The 22567-nt window shown below is 38.1% G+C and overlaps 1 long non-coding RNA gene across 2 annotated transcripts; it reads left to right on the top strand.

The window, feature by feature from the left end:
- The first annotated feature begins 9304 nt into the window (after window positions 1–9304).
- LOC113062618 (uncharacterized) lies at window positions 9305–14665 on the top strand. 2 transcript variants are annotated; one of them, XR_003278559.1, is made up of 4 exons: window positions 9305–9979; window positions 11695–12029; window positions 12453–12500; window positions 12938–14665. It is a non-coding gene; the product is annotated as an uncharacterized LOC113062618 (long non-coding RNA). The 2 variants fall into 2 exon arrangements; XR_003278560.1 differs by having other exon boundaries at window positions 9308–9939.
- The last annotated feature ends 7902 nt before the right edge of the window (window positions 14666–22567 follow it).

The raw sequence follows: 22567 nt of genomic DNA, 5'->3' as shown, positions 1-22567 counted from the left end.
TAATTTTCTCAGTAAATACCCACACAACCTACTACATTTACCAAAATGTGCAGTACACACTCCATCTGCTCTGGTTGTGTGTGTTGTGTATGCGTCGAAGTCTCACTTAACCTTTATGTTCAATATTAGATGCTGTTTCCTTATGCTCTTTACTAGAATTACTCCTGCGGTTTAGATATTTTTACAATCAGTTTTAGTGCTTTACAGTAACACACAACTGTAGTTATATTTAGTTTTGCTCTTAACATGACATTTCAAAGTGAACAGGCCATACCAATGTGTGTGTGTTTTGTATGTGTGTATATATACAGTACACACACAAATACACACACACACACACACACATTAACTGGATCTTAGACATATAATCTGGATAAGTTTAAAAGGATAGTTTACACAAAAATAAAAATTTACTTTTTATTCTGTGAATGTTTCTTTCAAATGTAACTTTTTTTTAAATATTGTCTGAACAATTTATTGTGTTGAATGCATTCATCAATCTTAATTATTCAAACTTTTTTAAATACATTTTCAGATTTCATACATTTTTTCTTTCTCTTTTTCTTATTTTAGGATTGTACTTTTATTTAAAGGACTTTTAGGATTGTACAGGATGTAAAAGTGTCTGATGTTTTGGTACCATGGTCAGTGGGGTGGACTTTATTTTATTTTATTTTTCAGAATACATTTCTTCCACAGAAAAAAAGAAAGTCATAAAGTTTTTGAACGAATAAAATCGGTGGCTGTCCTAATATAGACAACTAACCCGCTCATTTTTGCTGATGATCAGCTTAAAGAAGCCAGCTAGGATGGTGACTTTCTATCACTCGGCCTCTCTATTTGTCAAGCTCTGCCCGGGTGACACTCGTCAAACGGCTGTCATTGTTCATATCTCACTGAGAGGTGAGAGCGTTACACAAACAGGCTGTGACACCACACGGCCGGTGTTAAGTGACAGTGTGTGATCGGCCGTCTGAGAACACGACCTTCTCTAGCGCTGTGTCTCAAAGTCAGGGCCCTCTAATAAGACTGACCCCTCGCTGTCATGTACCGGCCAGATATTCACAGCGCTGACTCCTCGAGAGGCGGACAGAGGAAGGATAGAAATGTCACTCACAGCATCACTTGAAAATCCCAGTCTATGCCTGCTTACAGTCCTGATTAAAAAAAAATGAATCGTAAATGTCACATTACTGAAGAGAACACAGTTTTCTCCTGACCGTAAAAGACTACAGCTGATCATAAAAATATCTAAACCATAGGAGTAATTCTGCTAATGAGCATATGGCAGATAATGAACTGGAAGGTCATTACATGAGACTTCGACATCTGATTCATAAAGAAGGAGGCTGAATGGAATAGATTTTACAGTGCTTGACGATCAAGGTGATGATCTTGTATCTTGGCGCAGTGGCCCTCGGGGAAGTCGACTGTAATTGGACGAACTCATCATCTAATGCGCCGGCAGCATGGAGCTCCACCCTTCATCATCATCACAATGACCTTCATCTGCCTCCACGTCTCCACAACAAGACACAGATCTCAGAAACCGTCAAACCTCAAACACAAAAGGTGCACAGAAAACTGCACTCAAAACTTACAAGTATTTGATTGAGAAGAGAAGCTAACATTATTAGCTAACAGATATTTAAAAAAGGTCAACTATTTAACCATAGAGTTTTAGAATTCATTTTCTAATTTTATGAATTTAGGTTTAAACACTTTACATTTGTTTCTAGAATCTTTGGTTGGAAACCGGAATAGGAAACAACACATTTTAAAATGTATTCTTTTTTAGAATCTTTGTTACTTAAAGTAAGAAGTGTTTTATTTTATTATTTAATTTTATAGAATTTATAGCATTTTGTATATTTCTATAAGATTTAAACTGTTTACACATGTCCTGTATTTTGGTAACAGAGCTGGAAAAATCGAATAAATAACGTCTGATTAATTTGCAGTGTTGTCAGCATTTAGTGTTAACCATGTACCAATTCTAGCCTTTATTAAATTAATTTTTCTATTTATTCAGAATTAAACTTTTTAGATTATTTAAATTTTTCTAAACTATTAGTATTTTTATTTTATAGAAATGTATTTTGTTTTACATAAGTGTATTTTGTTTTATAGGATTTTATTTCACAGGATTTTATTTAATAGGAGTTTTATATTATTATTATTCTGTAGGATTTTAAACTGTTTAGAAACCATACCTTGGTAACAAGGTTAAAAAACAGCAAGCCTCATATAAAATAAAATAAATTGAAAATATAAAATCTCATATGATATTTAGTTGGACCTCATGATAGTCAAAGAGTTTCTGAAAGTTTAGCACCTCCTTTCACAGTTTTTGAGATTTTCTAGCCCCCTCTCTTTTTGTGGAAAGTATCAGTTATAAGATATACCCGAGGCACAGTGTTGAAAATGTGATATCCACACAAACCATCCTCTAGAATTTGGTTCCATGGCTTGTGTTTTAACACTGAGGGTTTTTCTCATGTACTGTAGTGTGAAAGTATCTTCTGCTAGTTTCTATATCTGGATTCACGTTCATTACCATCGAGCACTTTAATGTGTTGCACACAGAACAGCAATGAGCTCTTTCATTGGATTGGTTTAATCATATGCAGCTCAGCAGTTACTCCATGCCTCGCTTTCTCTCCTTCTGTCTCTCAGGGAAAGGAAGCCAACAGAAGAATTGACTTGCAAAGACAGACAGCAAAAGTACAGAAACTCCTGTATATATTTAAATATTTATCATGCATTGTAAAGAATATCTTTTGGAGCTCATTAGCATTAAGAATGTAAAATATCATTATAATTGTATTTTAATGATATTTTACACTGTTACTAAATGTGCATTTGTTGCATTTAATTAAAATTTACATTTATTTCATAGAACTTCATAGCCTTTTGTAGAGTTTTATTTCATATGAATATATTTTCTAGAATTTTTAACTAATTAGACATCTCATATTTTGGTAACAGGGTTAGAAAAACATACAAAAAAACAAACGTCCCCAGATATTGGGTAGGCCTACAGTAAACAACCCAACGTTTTTCAGAGTAGGGAAATATAACCTTTTGGGTTTTCTGTCAGCTAATTTGCACATACACCGAACAAAATTATAAACGCAACACTTTTGTTTTCTCCCCCATTTTTCATGAGCTGTACTCAAAGATCTAAGACTTTTTCTATGTACACAAAAGGCCTATTTCTCTCAAATATTGTTCACAAATCTGTCTAAATCTGTGTTGGTGAGCACTTCTCTTTTGCCGAGACAATCCATCCACCTCACAGGTGTGGCATAACCTGTTGCTGATCAGAGAGCATGATTATTAACTGGTGTGCCTTAGGCTGGCCACAATTAAAGATACTCTAATATGTGCAGTTTTTTAACACAGCACAATGCCACAGATGTCTCATGTTTTGAGGGAGTGTGCATTTGGCATGCTGACAGCAGGAATGTAAACCAGAGCTGTTCCCCGTGAATTGAATGTTCATTTCTTTACCATAAGCTGTCTCCAAAGGTGTTTCACAGAATTTGGCAGCACATCCATCCATGGTTAGCATGGTCTGTGGAAGATTTAAATTTAAGTGATTTAAATTGTAGAGATATTGTCTCACTAACAAAAATGGTTCCAAACAAAGCCATGTTGTGCATCTCTGCAGCAACACAAATCTATACCTAATCCCATCTATACCTGGGACTGGGTATAGATTCTCTAGTATACACTTACATTTTTACCCTGGATAGTAAAGAATATCTTTCAGAGCTCATTTTAACACTAGTTATAGTGTAAAATATGATTAGAAATCCAATTAACAGTGTGCATTTGTTGTGCTAGAAGTGTGAAACTCCATCCACAGACATTGTAGTGTATCTTATGACTGACTTTGTTTGTGCTTCTCTCTCAGTTCAAAAGTGTGGACGCCAGTCGATTCCTACACAGAGTCAAGCTGATTCTGTCAGCGTTATTCGAGGTGGCTGGAATCCCGTCCAACATTCACGTGTCCTCATGCGTCACCTGCAAACAGGGAGCAAGTTATGGGACAATGCATTCTGGGAAATGAGGCGTTGGTGGTCTCGTGGGGCCCTAGCTGGCCTCGGGCTGAATGTGCACACTCTGCCATGACGGTGACCCCCTTTGCCTCACGTTCAGCTCATTTAAACGTGAGCAGCCACAGTTTCCCATCACAGGTGCATGCATGCAACAGTATGTGCAACTATATGTGTAAACAGATGTGTGACGGTTATTCATTACTAATGGATATATATTGAAATTAAGCAGCCTTTTCAAAGAATTTAAGATGGTATAACTAGGCTAGAAACATACTAAGCGTACAAATGCTCGGCTACACATTTAAAGTTTAGGGGACCCCTATTGAACATTCATGGCACGTTTTCTTGCATTACTGAAAACACAATGTGTACTTGCACAGTTATTTGCATTTATATTTCTGACCTTATTGACACACTTATTAATGCAATGAAAAATTGTTTATTTTTATTATTCCTCTATATAAATATATATTTTTTTTTTTTTTGTGTGTGTGTGTGTAGATTTTATGTTTAGATAGAGATTGTGTGAGATGTAGATCACCAGTGCTGCTGTTTTTTGAGGCTCAGATCCATCTGAATGCTGAAGCATGTTTCCGGCGGTCAGGCTTTGATGGCCTCTCTGTCACGCCGTGTTTCCGCCAGCATCTGTATTCCAGCGGCAGACGGACGGGTCACCACTGGGAGCGTCTGACAGAGGTGCGTGCGGTCCTCCTCTGCCGTCTGTCAGCGTCACCGGTCTGTTTGAATATGCTGCTTGATCCGTCACTGTCAGGCCGCTTGCGTTTCTGCATGCACCGTACGCTCCTCTGCTGGGAAGCTGCAGGCTTCTTTCTTTCTTTTTTTCTTTTCTTATCTTTTCTTTTCTATCCAAAAATCACCCAGAGCTGTATTTTATTTTATTTTATTTTATTTTATTTTATTTTATTTTATTTTATTTTATTTTATTTTATTTATTCATTCATTCATTCATTCATTTATATTTATTTTATTTTATTTTGGGCTATGGAATATTTACAATATGATTGTGTCAATATGTATACCATTACTGTAAAAAACTATATATTTTAAATAAAAACAAATAATTTAATATAAAATATTTAATAAATATTTTAAGTAAAATATACTTTTTTCAGGCACCATCACACAGATATATCTGTTTGGATATGTATGTATATTATAATATATACTGTTGTGATTTTGACGGAACTATATGTTTCTATAAAACAAATACATTTTTAGCGAAAAATTTTTTTTTATATTCTATATAAATATCTATTTATTTATTTATTAAAAATATGCTTTTCTAAATATTATTTGCATCAAAACTATAATTTGATACTATCACTGTGATTTTATTTTTATAAAAAAAAATTGTATATATTATATATCTCTAAGTCTAAAATGTAATTTTTAAGGCACATCACTGTATTTATTTATTTATTTAATCACAATGAGCTGCTCTGGTTATTTTATTTTATTTCTTAGCTTTTTTCTTCTTCACTGGAATGTCCTAAAATAGGCATTTCCATGTTTGTGTAATATTTGCAGCAAAATATACCCATCATGATATCATTAACGTTATTTTTCGTATTTATGTTTTTAAAAATAAAACTAACCTGTTCTCACATTAAAAAATCTTCTCTTTTAAGGCACTGTCACACGGAGCAGCACAGACTTTCTTTCTCAAACCTTTGATAAGGTCCTTGTCTGGACGCGTGCGCCCCTCATCTGGAGAGGAGGAGGGTCGGATCTAATCCAGCAGTGCTGGGATCAAACAGGTGTTACTCCTTCACCCTGTGAGGCAAGAATCAAAAGCTGGCTTTATCTGGGAACGCAGCAGAAGATGCCCTGCTCAAGAGACACATGCGCAGGATCAAACACAGCTTCAGAAGAAAGAACAGATCCTCATTTTCTGAGGATGTGATACGCTTCTTTAACAATCACAGAAGAACACACGCTGCTCATACCGTTAGGGGATGTTCACAAATGAGAACTTTTTAATATATCTGTTGTTTCTCCTGGACAGGGGCGGATCTAGAAAAATATTGATGGGGTGGCGAGAAGGGAGCAGGAATTTTTGAGGGGTGGCAACATATGGCAGACGTATATATACTGAATTTAGTCACAGTTTTCACAGTTTGATGATAAATATATGTGCACACTACAAAAGCACACAGGCTATCATTTAAAAACTTAATCTCATGCAATCAATGTCTTTCATTTGAAACAGTTCATAAGGAATAAGTGACCATACCACATAAGCACCACCACACTCACTAATGCATACAGTATGCATCGACATGTCATTAAGAGCATTATAAAAGGTTCAGTGTTATCAATATGTCAATTTATTATAAGAAACACAAGACTTTAACAGCCAATGACATTTCCAGCTGTGGAGACTCAACTGATTTTCTACAGTTTAGTGTTAATCATCATCTAACTCAACCAGTCAAGAGCTACATTTAGCCTTAGATGTTATATGAATATGGTCCTGAAGCATAGGTTTTATTAGCTGACATTAATAATAAATAAATAAACATTATAGGCACAAATACAAATGTACTTTTAGAAATTGTTTTTGAAAAATATGGTGTTATTGTTTTGGCAAGTTTAAATTAAAACATCTATGAACACTTGTGTGATATTCCTTTAAAATAATGTTTTAGTATATATTTTTTAAGTATATTTTACAAAGCAATTTCTTACATAATTTCTTTGAGTTAGACCAAACTTTTATTTTGGTGGGTTGTAACCAGAGTTTCTGTGTTTTTTAATAAACTATTATTATTAGCTATTAGGCCTACTTGACGTATATTATACTCTACTGTGCAATAGTACTATATTCTGTTTGAATTTCTTCGAGTTATTCCGAAATTTTATTTTGACAGGTTGTCGTAAAGACATTGCAGTTTCTGTCAGTCTGTGTATACGATACAAATGAATGACGATAGTTTTAATAAATGAAATGGTGAAATCCTCTCATAGCGCACTGACGTGCACATGTGTAGCATACATCATGTCTGAAGAGCTGAAAACACCCTAACTGTCTATGAAAACACCACGCGTGCTTCAGTGTGTGTGTGTGTGTGTGTGTGTGTGTGTGTGTTAGGGTGACCACCTGCTAATAAGCCCAAGGGGGGACAAGGGGTATGTTTCTGAGGGACATTGTGGGACACTGCCCCCACCCCATGGGCAGGCTCACTGACAGTGGTTTACCCATTTCTAGCACATACCACCTTACATGGTATATTAATAATGCCCTATTCCCCTAAACATGTGTAATTGCTGATGTATGCTCATGACAGAATTGACAGATGCACTTCCACTTAGCTATTTAATTTTATTTATTTTTCATTACAATTTATTCACTTTAAGAATATATTACTGCTCATATAGGCCTACAGCATTCACGTTGAACAAGAGTGAATGATTTATCCAGGTTTTTTTTCTCTCTCTCATGTTTTTGTAATGTCCGGGAAGCCAGAATGCACATGCATCAACAGAAACTTTTTTTTTTTTTTTCAGTGAACCGTGCAATCCCTATTACCTCAATAATCGATCAATTACAGGCCTAAAACAATCATGCCCGAGCAGACGGATATTAGTAGCCATCTCATCACACCGGCACCCGCGTCTAAATCAGTTGTGTGGTCTGGTTTTCAGTCTAAAACAGTTGCATCAAGTATAAATGTCTCATCTGTTTCGGGAGGTGCGCGCGCAGTCAGCGGAGGCTAGCACCTCCCAGCTCGCACCTTTTTTTCTCAGATTTTAAAAAAATCTTCGCGATCGACTTAAAATGCTTCCAATGTCGACCGCGATCGACTTAAAATGCTTCCAATGTCGACTTGTCGACCGCGATCGACGGGTTGGTGACTGCAGATATAGATGAGTGACCAACTTTTTTGAGCAAGCATTGATTATGCGTGACACAGTCTCAATTTGTGGGACGCATGAATTGGGCTTCAAACGCTGTGCGCGCACGCGCTACGCGGGACGGGTCACCCTAGTGTGTGTGTGTGTAGCACACATTCCCAAAGACCTGTAGAACAACACCTTTAATATTGCAGACACTAGTCCATATCGAGATTTGATTAAATGCTCTACTTTTAATTTATTCATTAAAAATGGCCGAATTCCGTGACGTCCTACTTTATACAGCAAGTTCCATTTCTGCGATTCAATCCCTGTCGTTTTTCAAACACAGTCGGGGTGAATTTATGAATGAAAGTGTGAAAGTTAGTTCTGACACAAAACGAAGTTATGTATCCTCACGCTTTTTAAAAGTGGGTAACATCCCGTAGTAGACTACACCACGTTAGTTATTAATCATCTCAAAGTCTGTGCTTTCATTAAAGCTTCATTTATTGATAGATAATCAATTTTTAACCATTTTTTCCTCCTGAATCTCAGGCCGGTGACACACTGGCTGCGTGTCGTGAGCGTTGTGGCGGCTGCTTCGCGTTTTCTGTTTTTATACAGTCTGTGGTCTTTACACACCAGAATCGTGCCTGACGCTGGCGCGCTGCTGCTACTGTAGGCAACATAGAGGGAAATCGCCGACAGACCAGGATCTTGTGTTCATGACAACACTACTTCATGTTGAGCATAAAGCCTACTGATAAAGGACACGTCAACAGTATTGATGGCAAAATAGACTATGTTTAACAGGTGTAAAATTTTAAAATCGAAAATTATTAATTTATTTTTACAGTTCGGAGTGGGATTGCGAATCATTTAAGTTAGTTTGGGGATCGCGAATCATTTGAATCAGTTCGGGAGTTCGTAGCGGGATCGCGAATCATTTGAGTCAGTTATGGGGATCACGAATCATTTGAGTCAGTTTGGGGATCGCGAATCATTTGAGTCAGTTCGTGAGTTCGTAGCGGGTTCGCGAATCATTTGAATCAGTTCGGGAGTTCAATGCGGGTTCGCGAATCATTTGAGTCAGTTTGGGGATCGCAAATCATTTGAATCAGTTCGGGAGTTCGTAGCGGGATCGCGAATCATTTGAGTCAGTTTGGGGATCGGGAATCATTTGAATCAGTTCGGGAGTTCGTAGCGGGTTCGCGAATCATTTAAATCAGTTCGGAAGTTCGTAGTGGGATCACGAATCACGAAAGATTCGCGCATTTGTAAATTTTCAAATTGGCCATAACCTTTAATTCGTTGCTGCCAACTGGGGTGGCACCCTATGCCAAAACACATGAATCGTAAATGTTTTCCAATGCAGGTGAATTAATAATGTAGGGGATTTACATTTTTCTAATATGTGGAGACTTTTATTTTGATGTTTGTCGTGGGCGCCGCCATTTTTTAGGTTTTGAGGAGTTGCGCGGAGAGAGCGGAGAAGAGCAGCGGTGAGCTGAAATTGAATGTTGATCTCGGGTAGTCAATCGTGGAAAAAAGTCCCGTTTAGACTTGCGACATACATAAGAGCTGCGTGACGTTGCTTCTGAGTCTTCGTGTATATGAACAAGTTTAACGAAGTAAGCGTTAAAACGAGTTTTCTGCCGTGTTCATGCATGAAGCTGGGCAAAAGGCCTGTTAGTTTCATTAAGTCTCAGTCACGTAGGAGTTAAACAGTCTCGTGTTTTATTTGCTTCAAACAGTTTTTGTTTCATTTGTTCAAACGAACTTGAAACAGTGAGTGCTGTTACTGATCGTGTGAATTAAAAGGTTCGCTGAGTCATCGGATAGGGTCGTGCGTTGTTTGTCTTCTCATTGTGCCTCCATCAGCTGGGATTGCGGCCTCGTTGAATCAAGCTGCCGTCGTCAGGATCGCGAGGACAATCGCTGAGGGTTAGTGAGTGAAGAAACAGTACCCTGCCATCCATTGGACATCTTTCAGCACCTCATTCACGAACCAAGAGTGGTGATTAAAAATTATGTTCCTCTTTTCCTTCTGAAAACTGGTAAGCAAACTGCCATTTTCTGTAAGTGAGTCATCTGAACTGATAAATCATACAGTTATTTTTGATGGAACTGTGATCAGTGAATTTTCCTGCGAAGGGATGCATAGTCTTTCTTTTGGTGTACATAACTGAACTTTTTGGGACTGTGAACTCCATATATTGATAGAGTATAACTTTATACCTTTCTTTTCCTGGATTTTTGAATTGGATCTTGGATTTTTGAGCCGGATTGAAGTGAACTTCAAAGTGTACTTTGTTTGAAAGGTTGAGTTAACTGTGAAACGTTTTGTTTAAGGTTACTCACAATAAGTGACACTGATTCTTACTTTCCTCAGATTGAACTGTAACTGACACAAATCTGTTGATTTTTCATCTCTATTATTTTCAACATTTCTTTTATTTCACTTGTTTTGTAAACTTTGTGAAAACAAGGAAAACGTAATCATTTAAAATCTTGCAGTACAAATAAATGTAAAATTTGTTTGTTAACTGAAAACTGTTTATGCTAATTTTGAGTCACTTATACTAAGGAGTGGGGGCGTCTTACCTATCCTGTTAGATTCAGGGGAGGGCGGGTTTTGCAGTTAACTAGGTTTACCTCCTGAGTTTTCTACATACACACACTACAGGTGGCTGCCGTGTATTGAGTAAATCCTGAAGCCCACCTCGCTGATTCTTGAGCATTACACATTGCAACACGATAGACACAACATACAACTAGTCTAACAGTTGTACAAAGACTAAAAGCATTGGGTGGGGGGACTAGGATCCTGTTGCTCACTCAGTCATCCTTAGTATAGTGCTGAATATTTCCCCCACAAGGCGGTGGCATATTCCCCTCCGCCACAATAAGACATTCCTCACCAATAGACTTTTTGTTTTTCAAAATCCACACCTGATCTATCTATCTATCTATCTATCTATCTATCTATCTATCTATCTATCTATCTATCTATCTATCTATCTATCTTCTCTCTGTTTATGAATTTTAAGCCTGTTAAAGATTTTAAGAAGCTGAATGAAACTTGAGGAGACCACATCAAACATCTCAGTGCTCAGGAAGCCATAACTGATGTGATTGTGTTTTGGAGGCAATAACAAACCAAGCATTTCATAATTAATTCAAGATTGCTTTCCACCAAAACACAACATTTGAAATAAAGGTTGCATTAGCCATTCCGTTCCCCACCATAGACGTCTTAGTAAAAACTCAAGTCTAAACTCGTGGATCAGTCGAGGTATATGTTTAAAACACAGCTGACTGGTGAGTACAGTGTTTCCTTCTCGACTGAGATTTATGAGTCTCACCACAGGTGAAGCTTTGCGCTGTAATGCTGAGAATGACAATTCATTTGACTGGATTGGAAATGTGATTCCAGTCGACAGGTCGTCGTTTAAATTCAGTTTTCGTGCGACTGTGAGTGTGTGACAGATTTTACCCACAAACCCTCAAGGCCAGAGCGGTTTGATGAGTTGTGTCACACTGACAGCAGATACATCGAGACCTCGCTCGCTCTCTCACTCCAGCTCTGGCCTGGAAAACCATCGCATTGCACAGCATTTGTGTAGATATGTAAGCAACACGAGCACTTAAAGATGAATAGAAGAGTATGAACTGACTCCTTTTCAACTGACAGGAAGAGAATTTATTGAAATGCATTTCAGGCGTTTTGCAAGCATTGATTCTGAAGTATTATAATTGTTCCCTAATATAGGAATACATCTCAGGAGGTGTGGTTCGCTGATCTAAGCTGGTCTAATCTGGTTTAGCTGGTTTCCTGGTCTTAAACCATCATCAAAGACCAGACTGACCAGCTTGTCCAGGCGAGTACACCTTCTATAAGTAATCAACAGTTGAGGAAAAGACAGGTATCATGATGTGATTTGATTTAAGGAGCACGTGCTCGTGAATGAATGTGACCCAGAGAGATGCGGCGCTGCAGGCAGATGTCTGTGGTGTTGAAGTGTTGCGTTGTCCTCCCGTGTGACGCTTCAGTTAACACACACTGCAGAGAAACAGACGCTCACAGATGGAGGAGTGTGAGGAGAGGTACAGGTGCTGCAGGGCGACACCTAATATCTTCATTGTCATGTCCCCCATCATATGGTCTTATATATTTATATTTTTTAATATTCATTGAATTTATATTAAATTATATTATATATTTGTAAAGATTAAATATATGTAAAATTTGTATCATCACAGTATCACAATGAAGTGAACATGGTGTGAATTTTAAATCATTTATATAACTTTATCTATGATTTTATATATATATATGGGTGTGTGTTTGTGTGTGTGTGTGTGTGAACGTATTCAGACAATATAATGAGTGTGTGTTTATTTGCTAATTGAGTCCAGGTGTTTTAATCAATCTGATTAATCAAATCAGCTAATCATGTAAATATTGTGTGATTTTCTTTGTTGTTGTTTGTTTACTAATAAAATTTCTTTGACATCATTATTATCCAGGAAGGGACATCATTTTGGAGGGAAAAGAACAGCAAATATAACAAGAACGTAAGTATTATTAAGTAATTAATTCTATTATTAAATTAATTCTGGGATGTTTTGTATTATTTGGTTTCTGTCAGTCTTTTTCCCTCCTGTTTGATCAGTCGATAAATAAACGTGTGTGTGTATATGTGTGTATTTGATTCAAATTCATATTTTAATATTTTTTTTATCAAATATTAAATAAATGTTTAAGTAATATTTTAAGAATTTTTGGCCATTGTGTAAATAATTCATACAGTTCTAATGTCTTTATGTGTCTGTTGAAATCAACAGATTCAAGTTACAGATTTCAGCAAATTCTGCAGAAGTAGTGTGTCACACACACACACACACACACACACACACATAGAATATATACACATAAATACACATTATACACATAAAAATATATTTTAATATTTTTTTAAACGGTTAAAATCCTAAAAATATTTATTTGACAGATTCAACAGATTTCTACAGGAGATGATTGGTTGCTGGAGTCTATGAAAGCGCACAATCAACCCAGCAGTGAATGCAGTCGAGCCTGGACTTGTTGATTAACCGGAGGGCCGGAGCCGCAGGGTTGGACACATTACATTGGAGTCGTGTGGATTAAAGCTGAGCTGATCTGATGCGAGGCCGGTCCTACAGATGGAAGAGAGCACTGTATTGGCTTTATCATCACAAACCACCGGCTACACCGCATTCAGATCAATCCACTGTACTCAGTGATCTCAACAGAGATACAACACACCCAGAGGAAAGGCTTATTGCTCAGAGATACGCTTTCATGCAGAAGAGAGCAGCTCAGGTCATTTGACCTTGGGAGAATTTCAAATAGCTGTTTACTATTGTAATATAATAGAAAATGTAATTTATTCCTGTGATCAAAGCTGAATTTTCAGCATCATTAATCCAGTCTTCAGTATCATAGGATCCTTCAGAAATCATTGGATTTACATCAGTTTTGTGTGCTGCCTCTTTCACTGGAATGAATGAAATATATATGAATTGTTGAGTCATTGTCTTCAGCCACAGGCTCCTTGTGAAACTCAGAATCAAAGCGTTGAGTCTAAAAGCCTGTTCATCCACCCACGCTTGTTCTTATTAAACCTGAAACCTGCTCTTTGCAGCCAACATCCCAATCAATGTGACACACACAAGCTGCAAGGTGTCATACCAGAGTCTCCGGAGATCATCCACGCGTCACCGTCGGCTCCATGCCACTGTTGAATATTTCATGTCAACAAACAGGTCAGTAAATGTATGGGATGGCCAGGCTACAGGAACAACGTGCTGACTCGGGCTGTGGACGAGAAACGAGAGTTTTCACGCAAGCCAATCGCACAACAGATTCTCTGAAACAATAATTCTCCCTCTTTGTTTGAGAAGGCAGCCGTCCATCCACGCGCTCGTGGCCGCCGGATTTACCGGAGGTGATGGAAGTGATCAGAGCTCCTGTTCTCACTCATCACCGGTCATGTCTCTGCTTTAGATAATCTGCTTTTTTGATAAAATAATAACACGTATACAAATCTCCAGATAAACTGAGTCGGTGCTTTTGTGCACGGCAGTTTCAAGGGAAATAACGATGTGGGATTGGCCCAATTACTCAAACAGAAGATTCAATTTAAATGTAAAATTATATCTGAGAGATGGCCCAGCGCGTGTCATTTGAAGAGCTCCTCGTAAACACAAGAATAACTGGAATTCCTAATTAAATGCAACACAGTGGAGAAAAGGAAAGGGGGGGAAACTGATGCGTTTACAAGCGCCGCTAACCAAAAATCCATCAACAGATGCTTTTCCTCAGAATAAAGATGAGGCTTCGGAATAATGACGTGATTGGGAGGGAAGCGTCGGCGCGCGCTCGCCGTATCTGACAGCAAGGTGAGAGACAGATGGAATAGGTGGTCTGTAACCAGAACCTCACGAGACTACTTGGAGATTACCCCCCACCACGCAAACCAATTGCAAATTATGGACAGCAAATAAGACTGAAGCTGCATTTTGCCAATTATTTTAGTTAACATTTAGTATCAGCTTCTAGACCATTCCTTAATGGTCAGATAATTGTCTAAAAAGTGTTAGCTTGCAAATAAAATATCTGATGTGTTGATGGCATGTAAATTTGAGTTAAATTGCTATAGTAAATGCTAAAAATAAAAATAATGGGTTGTTTGAAGTAACTCTTTTCTAATATGTTTGTGCCATGTATTGTTCGTTGCATTAAGAAAATGTAGGTAAAATTGTATTTACTGATGAAACCCCAGTGATTTGGACACTGCAGTATGTTTTTTTTATCATGCTTCAAAGACTCAGTCAATCAAAATGCATTTTCAGGAATATTGTATAAAGTTACATAGACATTAAACCAGGGCTTCCCAAACTTTTTTGTCTGCCAAACTCCTTTGAGCTAAAATATTTTCTTAGCAGTGCTTTAAGTGGGCCGGTATGCACCGGTACTCAGTACCGCCACTTCCAAATATAGCTCTTGACCGTACTGCCACCTCTCCGTGCGCCAAGAGCTTGCTTGCATACCGGTACGCTCATTTGGACATCTGTTTTAATAGAGGTTTTAATCTTTTGCCTGCGCTGACGCTTTTCAGAGCGCCCTTCAGAATCAGAATCAGAATGAGCTTTATTGCCAGGTATGTTTACACATTCGATGAATTTGTTTTCGTGACAGAAGCTCCGCAGTAAAACAGAATTACAGGGACAGAACATAAAACTTCACAATGCAGGCTTCCTAATTCGTCCCACTGAAAGAAGAGACTACATTACCCATACACCCTTGAGTTTTACAAGTGAAAAGCGCATGCGTCGCTTTTGCCCGCTGTCAGTCGTGTCAACAACTCAATGTGGCTGGAGAGGGTGTGTGAAACGCATACACTCGGACGCAAGCTAATGAATTAATGCAGTAGCTCTTTCTAAGGGTATTTTTTCAAAATCCTTTTGCACATTTTATTTATGTTCAGTAGTTCTTTTAGCTCAAGCAAATCCACAAATTAATAAAAGGATTTATTATTAAGGTTGCCTGTTGACTGCTGTATATAAAACCACTTAAATATAGTTGTTGTTACCTCAGCAGGGGATGAGGGGAGTCATCAAAAAAAAAAAAAAATCGGCTTCACTAATCATTTGAGTCAGTTTGGGAGTTTGGAGCGGGATTGTGAATCATTTGAATAAGTTCGGGAGTTCGTAGCGGGATCGCGAATCATTTGAGTCAGTTCGGGAGTTCGTAGCGGGTTCGCGAATCATTTGAATCAGTTCGGGAGTTCGTAGCGGGATCGCGTATCATTTGAATCAGTTCGGGAGTTCGTAGCGGGTTCGCGAATCATTTGAGTCAGTTCGGGAGTTCGTAGCGGGATCGCGAATCATTTGAGTCAGTTTGGGGATTGCGAATCATTTGAATCAGTTCGGGAGTTCGGAGCGGGTTCGCGAATCATTTGAGTCAGTTCGGGACTTCGTAGCGGGATCGCGAATCATTTGAGTCAGTTCGGGACTTCGTAGCGGGTTCGCGAATCATTTGAGTCAGTTCGGGACTTCGTAGCGGGATCGCGAATCATTTGAGACAGTTTGGGGATCGCGAATCATTTGAGTCAGTTCGGAAGTTCGGAGCGGGATCGCGAATCAGTTGAGATTCTGAGATTGAGAATTAGTACTGCTTCGTAGACTCTGAGTACTAAAAGAACAAGGTCAGAATCAGCTGACTCGCTAGCTGACATCCCACCAAGCCGGAATGATATCGCTGGAGACCACTTAAAGCTCTGCTCCTGAGATTTTTACTTTAATATTTCAGTCATTTAACAAAATATTTGCATGTTGATGTTGACCTGATGGCAGTTAATGGTTACATGACATGCAGGTAAACAAATAAATAAAAATTCAATGTTTTTTTAAGCAAGCATTTTATTTTTATTGTTTTAAATTAAATTAAATGAATTTGACATTTTATAGATTTAATTAATCTTGAGCTTTTCATTAGCTCACAAACTCCAGTTAGGTAAACCCTGTAGTAAACACTGTTCAGCTTCTTGATTCTCGGCTATTTTACTAGCCGCCTTGTGTGTATATTTTAGTAGAGCAAATTTTAAGAAGACAATTTATTAGACTTTTCCAACGTGACTTTTCCATCAAAACACGAGGATGAATGCTTGACATTTGACTCTGAGTGACTTGCAAAAAATGGAGTATGTAGAGGTCTAACCTGTCAGATTTCATTAGATTTCACTCTTGTATAAAAAGTGCTGAATTAGCACGTGCCAGGCTTCTGTAACAGGTGCGGAATGATTCCCAAAGACCCGAGAAACATACTCCATTCCTTCTTACTCGAGCAGAGCATGTCATATCACAAATCACTTTACGTTGGGAGCCCACACACACGCATTTACTGAAGCTCCATCAATTTGGTTGTGTCTCAAGTGCGGCTGCCTCTTGGACACGGTCATGCACATCAGCAAATGAGCAGCGGGAGTTTGGGAGTTTGGCAATCTATCTAAAGTAGAAGATGAGGAGTGTGTGTGTGTGTGTGTGAGTTCAGGGTCATTCCAATTACAGAGTTCTCAGTCAGTGCTTGTCACCCCTGTGAGGAGGCCCTGGGCCTACAGGAGAAGTCTGCATAGTTGCACAGTGTGTGTGTATGTGTGTGTGTGTGTGTGTGTGCGTGTGTGCTTGTGTGGGTTTATGCCCTAAGGAAGAGCCAATGAGCACCACTGCTACCCAACCACCTGCTGGAGGTGGATCTTTCCCACTGTCACCCCACCCACTCAGTACCTGCATTAGCATACCTGTTACTTTGACACCCACTGCTAAAGAAACGAAAAGTAGCCGCTGTGTGTTTATCTGATGGTTAGCAGGATTGTGCATCATTCAGAACTGAACTGATAATGCCTTTAAAACCCAATTAAGTTCCTCAGTTTGAATTTATGGAGCAAATAGTGTATAGCAATTTGAATTTAAATATAAGGAAGTACAATTAAACTGAACTGAACATTGAAGAAATATAAACGCAAACTTTGAATGTTGACTTATAAACGTTGTTTGAAAGTTTTTAAAAAGTTTTTAAAAGAGTAGATTAAAGGTCTAGTTGCTGCATTGAATTTCTTTGGATTGTATTTCATAATTTCTTCCCGTCATTCTAATTTAATTCCTCAATTTGAATTTGAATCGAGGCAGAATTGCAAATTGAAGAATGAATAAAATGAAGTGAAATGCAAATAAATTGATACATTTACATTTAATCATTTAGCATTTATCCAAAGTGACTTACAAATGAGAACAATAGAAGCAATCAGACCAACGTGAGAACAACATACAAGTGTCATTGCAAGTCTCAGTTAGTCTAGTACAAAACCTGTAGGATTTTTTTTTTAGTTGGTCAAGTACTGGCGAAAAAGAAGAGTCTCTAGATGTTTTTTGAAAATGAGTCAAGTCTCTGCTGTTCGAATTGAGATTGGGAGGTCATTCCAGCAGCTGGACACAGTCCAGGAAAAGGACAGTGAGAGTGATTTTGAACTTCTTTGGGATGGCACCACAAGGCGTCATTCCCTTGCAGAACACAAGCTTCTGGAGAGCGCATACATTTGAACTAGTGATTTTAGGTATGTTGGTGCTGTGCCAGTGGTCATCTTGTAAGCAAGCATAAGAACCTTGAAGCCAGTGTAACCTGATGAGGAGAGGAGTAACATGAGCTTTTTTTGGCTCATTGAAGACAACCCTCGCTGCTGCATTCTGGATCAGTTGCAGAAGCTTGACAGTACATGCAGGAAGAGCCAGGAGAGCATTACAATAGTCCATCTTTCTGAGGGTGGACAGGAGAATCTGGTGATGATTAACGGTGTCAAAAGCAGCAGACAGATCCAGCCAGATGAGTACTGAGCTGTATACAGCTGTAGTTTTTAAATCTAAAAAGAAAACTTGAATGTTGGCTTGACAGAGCTTTGTTTAAAAGTTTTGAAAAAAAAAAAAGTTAAAACATTTGTAGTTTTGAAGTTTGTCGTTTTATGGTTTCATTACATTTCTTTAAAATGGATTAAAATTCAAAGAAATATAAAAGCAAATTTTGAATGTTGACTTGAAAATTGTTGTTTAAAAGTTTAAAAACCTTAAAGTGTATGGTTCTATATGCCTCGAGTGGCTTGAATGTGGGCTATATGTTTTGCTGACAGTCAAAATGACAATAAAAATGACGGCTAGGAGGATGTAGGAAGAAACAGCACATTGAATGCTGCAGTACAGTGGAGAAGCTGATAGAGAGAGGCCGTGTCATGTAAGACCAGGTCCTCGGGCAATGACTGGAACAGCTTTGTCACTGTGAGAGAAAAATCCTTCAGTTTGAAGTGAAAAACACAGTATCAAGCACCTGGGAGGATGAAACTCCCCCGGCTCTGTCCAAACAGCGTAAATGTCTCTCGTTCCGCTCGACTTCGCATGCCGTTTCTGCAAGGCTTTAGTGCGGAAGTCGATCATGCTTTTCCTTGACCGAGCGCGCACACATAGCCAAGCTGTTGATCACAGAGTCAATGCCTGACACTACACAAACCTCCCTCTGTTCCCATCGTCCTCTTCAGTGCCCTGTCACTTTGTCTCTGTCAGAGCGACACGTCCCTGAGGCGTCTGGCCAAAGTAAAGCAAACATGTTCATGCATCTCCGCTCTAAAACAGGTCTCCACCATCCTCCATTATTCCGGGAAGCGGGAGCTGATAACCTCTCCTGTGCTGGGGAATGTGAGGCTGTGTTTGCGTGTGCATTGCATGTTTTAATGCTCTTTTTCAGTCGTAAATGATTGTTACATGAGCATCTCAGAAAAGAGAAGAGAGAACTTTATTGAACCCTGGAGGGAAATAAAATTATTACAGCAGATGAAACAACAGAAACTGACTGAAGAATAAAAGAGTGGAGATGATGCATCAACAAAAATCTATCTATCTATCTATCTATCTATCTATCTATCTATCTATCTATCTATCTATCTATCGATCCGCTGTTTCTGAGCATCTGCTCTGAATACCTCATACAAAAAAAAAAAAAAATTGAATTAATGATGGGCCATGTGCTTTTAAATCACATGGCATGATTTCTAATTCATAAGCCGTTTCCTTGTATTTGTCTTTTTGTTACTTGTAGCTTTTAGTGTGGAGTGCTCAAACTCCACACAAGAACTCTCCTGAAGAGTCCAGAACGAGTTGCAGCTGCATCAAATATTTATACACAGCATTTTGGACAGGAGGCTTTGAGCTCTGATACGGAGACAGAGCGGCCCAGAAGTACATCACACCCTTTTATCTGTCACATCCACATCAGGATTTGAAAAATGAAACGCAATCAGGTGGATCCAACCATGAGTGTGTACTGTATGTGGAGGGAAAGAGTGGGAGAGTGTGTGTGTTTGTGTGTGTTTGCGTTTGGTTGCTTGCTTTTTAAAACTAGGAAATTAAGTTGCATGTTGGATTAGATATCACCAACAGTTGTTGAAACTATAAAATTCAACAACTGTTGATACTTGGGAAGCATAAATTTAAAGTTAAATGATAAAGCATACAACTTACATGTATAGTATAGTAAATGTAGAATTGCTTTTACTGGAGACTGTCAAGTAGAAATAAAACAAGAATGTGAATGTATGCAGTGATATACATGTTAGCACTAGCTAAAGATCTGGCACTAGTACACTGTACATACTGGGCAACAACAAACAGGAAATTTGCATGCTCACAGAATACATGCTGCAAAATATAATACAGGTTTAATGCTTCGTTTACGCTCTTAAAAATAAACGTTTGTTATTGATATCAGTGGTTCCATGAAGAGGAATAACCTCAGATTATTAAAATTGTAAAAAATGAAATGGTTCTTTAAAAGTGTCTTTTATTTTGAAATGGTTTCAGTGTTCTAGTAATGACTGTTCATTTATCTCTGTCTAATTGTCTCAGCGTGTGTGTTGTTAGTCTCCTTAAATCAACATGCTTTCGGACTATCTTGTGTTTTTTCTTCAGGACATGTGATTTGTTGCTGTAAGATTGGTGAGTCTTTTGGTTCTAATTATTCAAGTTCCCATGTTCTGGATTTAGTTTTTGTCTTCATTGATAACAAAAGCTGCATTTTGACCCTAAACTGCTGCTGCCTTTGACAGTCAGTGTTTTCACTAGATATATAACTACATTGCATGCTTTGAGTTTGGTTAATTTATAAACAATTGGTAAAAAAATAAAAAATTAAAAAAATAATAATAATATGAATCTGATTTTGGGGAAACATATTTAAACTTTTGCCAGACCAGTCCAATAATGCTTTATGATTTTTTCTTTTTTTTTTTTTTTTTTACAATGAAGTAAAGTTGAGTGCGTTATAATTAATACAGCATTGTTTGCAGTTTTCACTGTTTGTTAACTGTAAGACCATAGTAAATGCTGACTTTACAATAGTTTGAGTGCATTTTATGAGTTGTTGATGTGTAGTAGTTTAAAGTTTGTGTTTATTGGGATTTGCAAAAAGAGATACTCACAAACTCCTAAAGGAATAATTTAGACAACAGGAGATAATGCTTTCTCTAGTGAAAAAAATATGGATAATGGACTTGTATTAGAAGGTCTTAATTGGAGTGGTGTGGATTACTTGTGATTGTTTTTATCATCTGTTTCGACTCATTCTGATGACATCCATTCACGGCAGAGGAAGCATAGGTGAGCAAGTGATGCAGTGCTTAATTTTTCCAAATCTGTTCCCTTGAATAAACAAACATCTTAAATGGCCTGAGGGTGAATGCATTCTCAGCAAATTAAATGTTTTGGAAGAACTATTTCATTTTTCATGCTTCCCAAGACGGCAGCATTAGCTGCAAAATTAAATGATTTACAACAGACTGCATCTATAATCTTGTTTTTACTAATGCTATTTGTAAATATTATAAGTGTACGTGCACTGATATTCATGTTTATTTTATACCTAGACACTTTTTACTGCTTTTAAGAGCACATTCCAAAAAATAAAGCCAAATGTAGATCTGCTCTGGTTATTCATAAGTAAAATTCATTTGTGCTTCCCACATTTTGAAAAGCTGCTTCTGGTACATGTTGTACATATAAAGCAGAGAAGGCAGCACACTTAAAGGATCTAAATCAAAGCTTCTTGTTTTCAAATAGCGTTTCTTCCTGCTTGACATCAAGGTTACAGGTAAAGCGCTGTCTGTCCGCTCTCACGCAGGTGTTAAGTGTTCCTGAGGTCTGGTGCCTCGAGCGTCCGGGGGAAATCGATCTTCTTAATATGTCTGCTTGTGCCAAAGGGCTTTTGACAGGACTGTTCGGTCAGGGAAATAATCAGTCACGTAGAGAAATGAAATCACTGCGGTGGGTTAAACGCTCCCTCTCTTTCTTTGGACGTGGGTCTGGGTTCGGTCAGGAGGGAACGTGCTAGATCAGAGATAATGGCCCTGTCTGGACTTGCTTCAGCCCGTTGACACCTTCAGCTACCTGGAGCAGTCATGCCTCAGAAAGCCCATTCCCTCAGCGCCTGCTTGATCTCTTTGTATCGCTTTGAAATTTCTCTCTCGATCATTCGATTTCTTTTTCCTCCTCCCTCTCTATTGTGCTGAAAAACCCAACCTAAACCAGCTAGTTCAGCTGGTGACTAACTTGAAGTACCAGTTAAAGGGATAGTTAACACAAAACATTAAATGCATTATCATTTCTTAAGGTCATGTCCATCCTTGTGTGGGCATTTAAAAAAAAATTGATAATTATTTAAATAATAATTGTTTTCAAACAGGTTTCCCTCCTTCTGGCTTCTATTGTTAGCATAGACAGTAAAAGAAAAGGACACAGCGACCCCATTGGAACTCAATTGAGAAAAGTGAAGCCCATTTTTAGCGTTTTTTAGCACTTCCGTTTCTGACGCGCAGACTCAAACGAAGCTTGATGACGTCAGCAACCTGTCTGACAGATGTAAATCTTTTAGTAGCTGTGCGTGCAAACTGCCATCGTTAATCTTGCAGAGACGGCGAGCTTGAGTGGGGAGTTCTTTGTCGTGAGTGAGCAGGAGTAAGTATTCTGATTAATTATTTTGTATAGTATTTTAAAATGTAACGCCAGTA

The sequence above is a fragment of the Carassius auratus genome, chromosome 44 (genome assembly GCF_003368295.1).
Source record: "Carassius auratus strain Wakin chromosome 44, ASM336829v1, whole genome shotgun sequence".
In the NCBI taxonomy this organism is placed as follows: domain Eukaryota; kingdom Metazoa; phylum Chordata; class Actinopteri; order Cypriniformes; family Cyprinidae; genus Carassius; species Carassius auratus.
The sequence above is the reverse complement of the archived record's forward strand: the minus strand, read 5'-3'. Positions and strand labels throughout refer to the sequence as shown.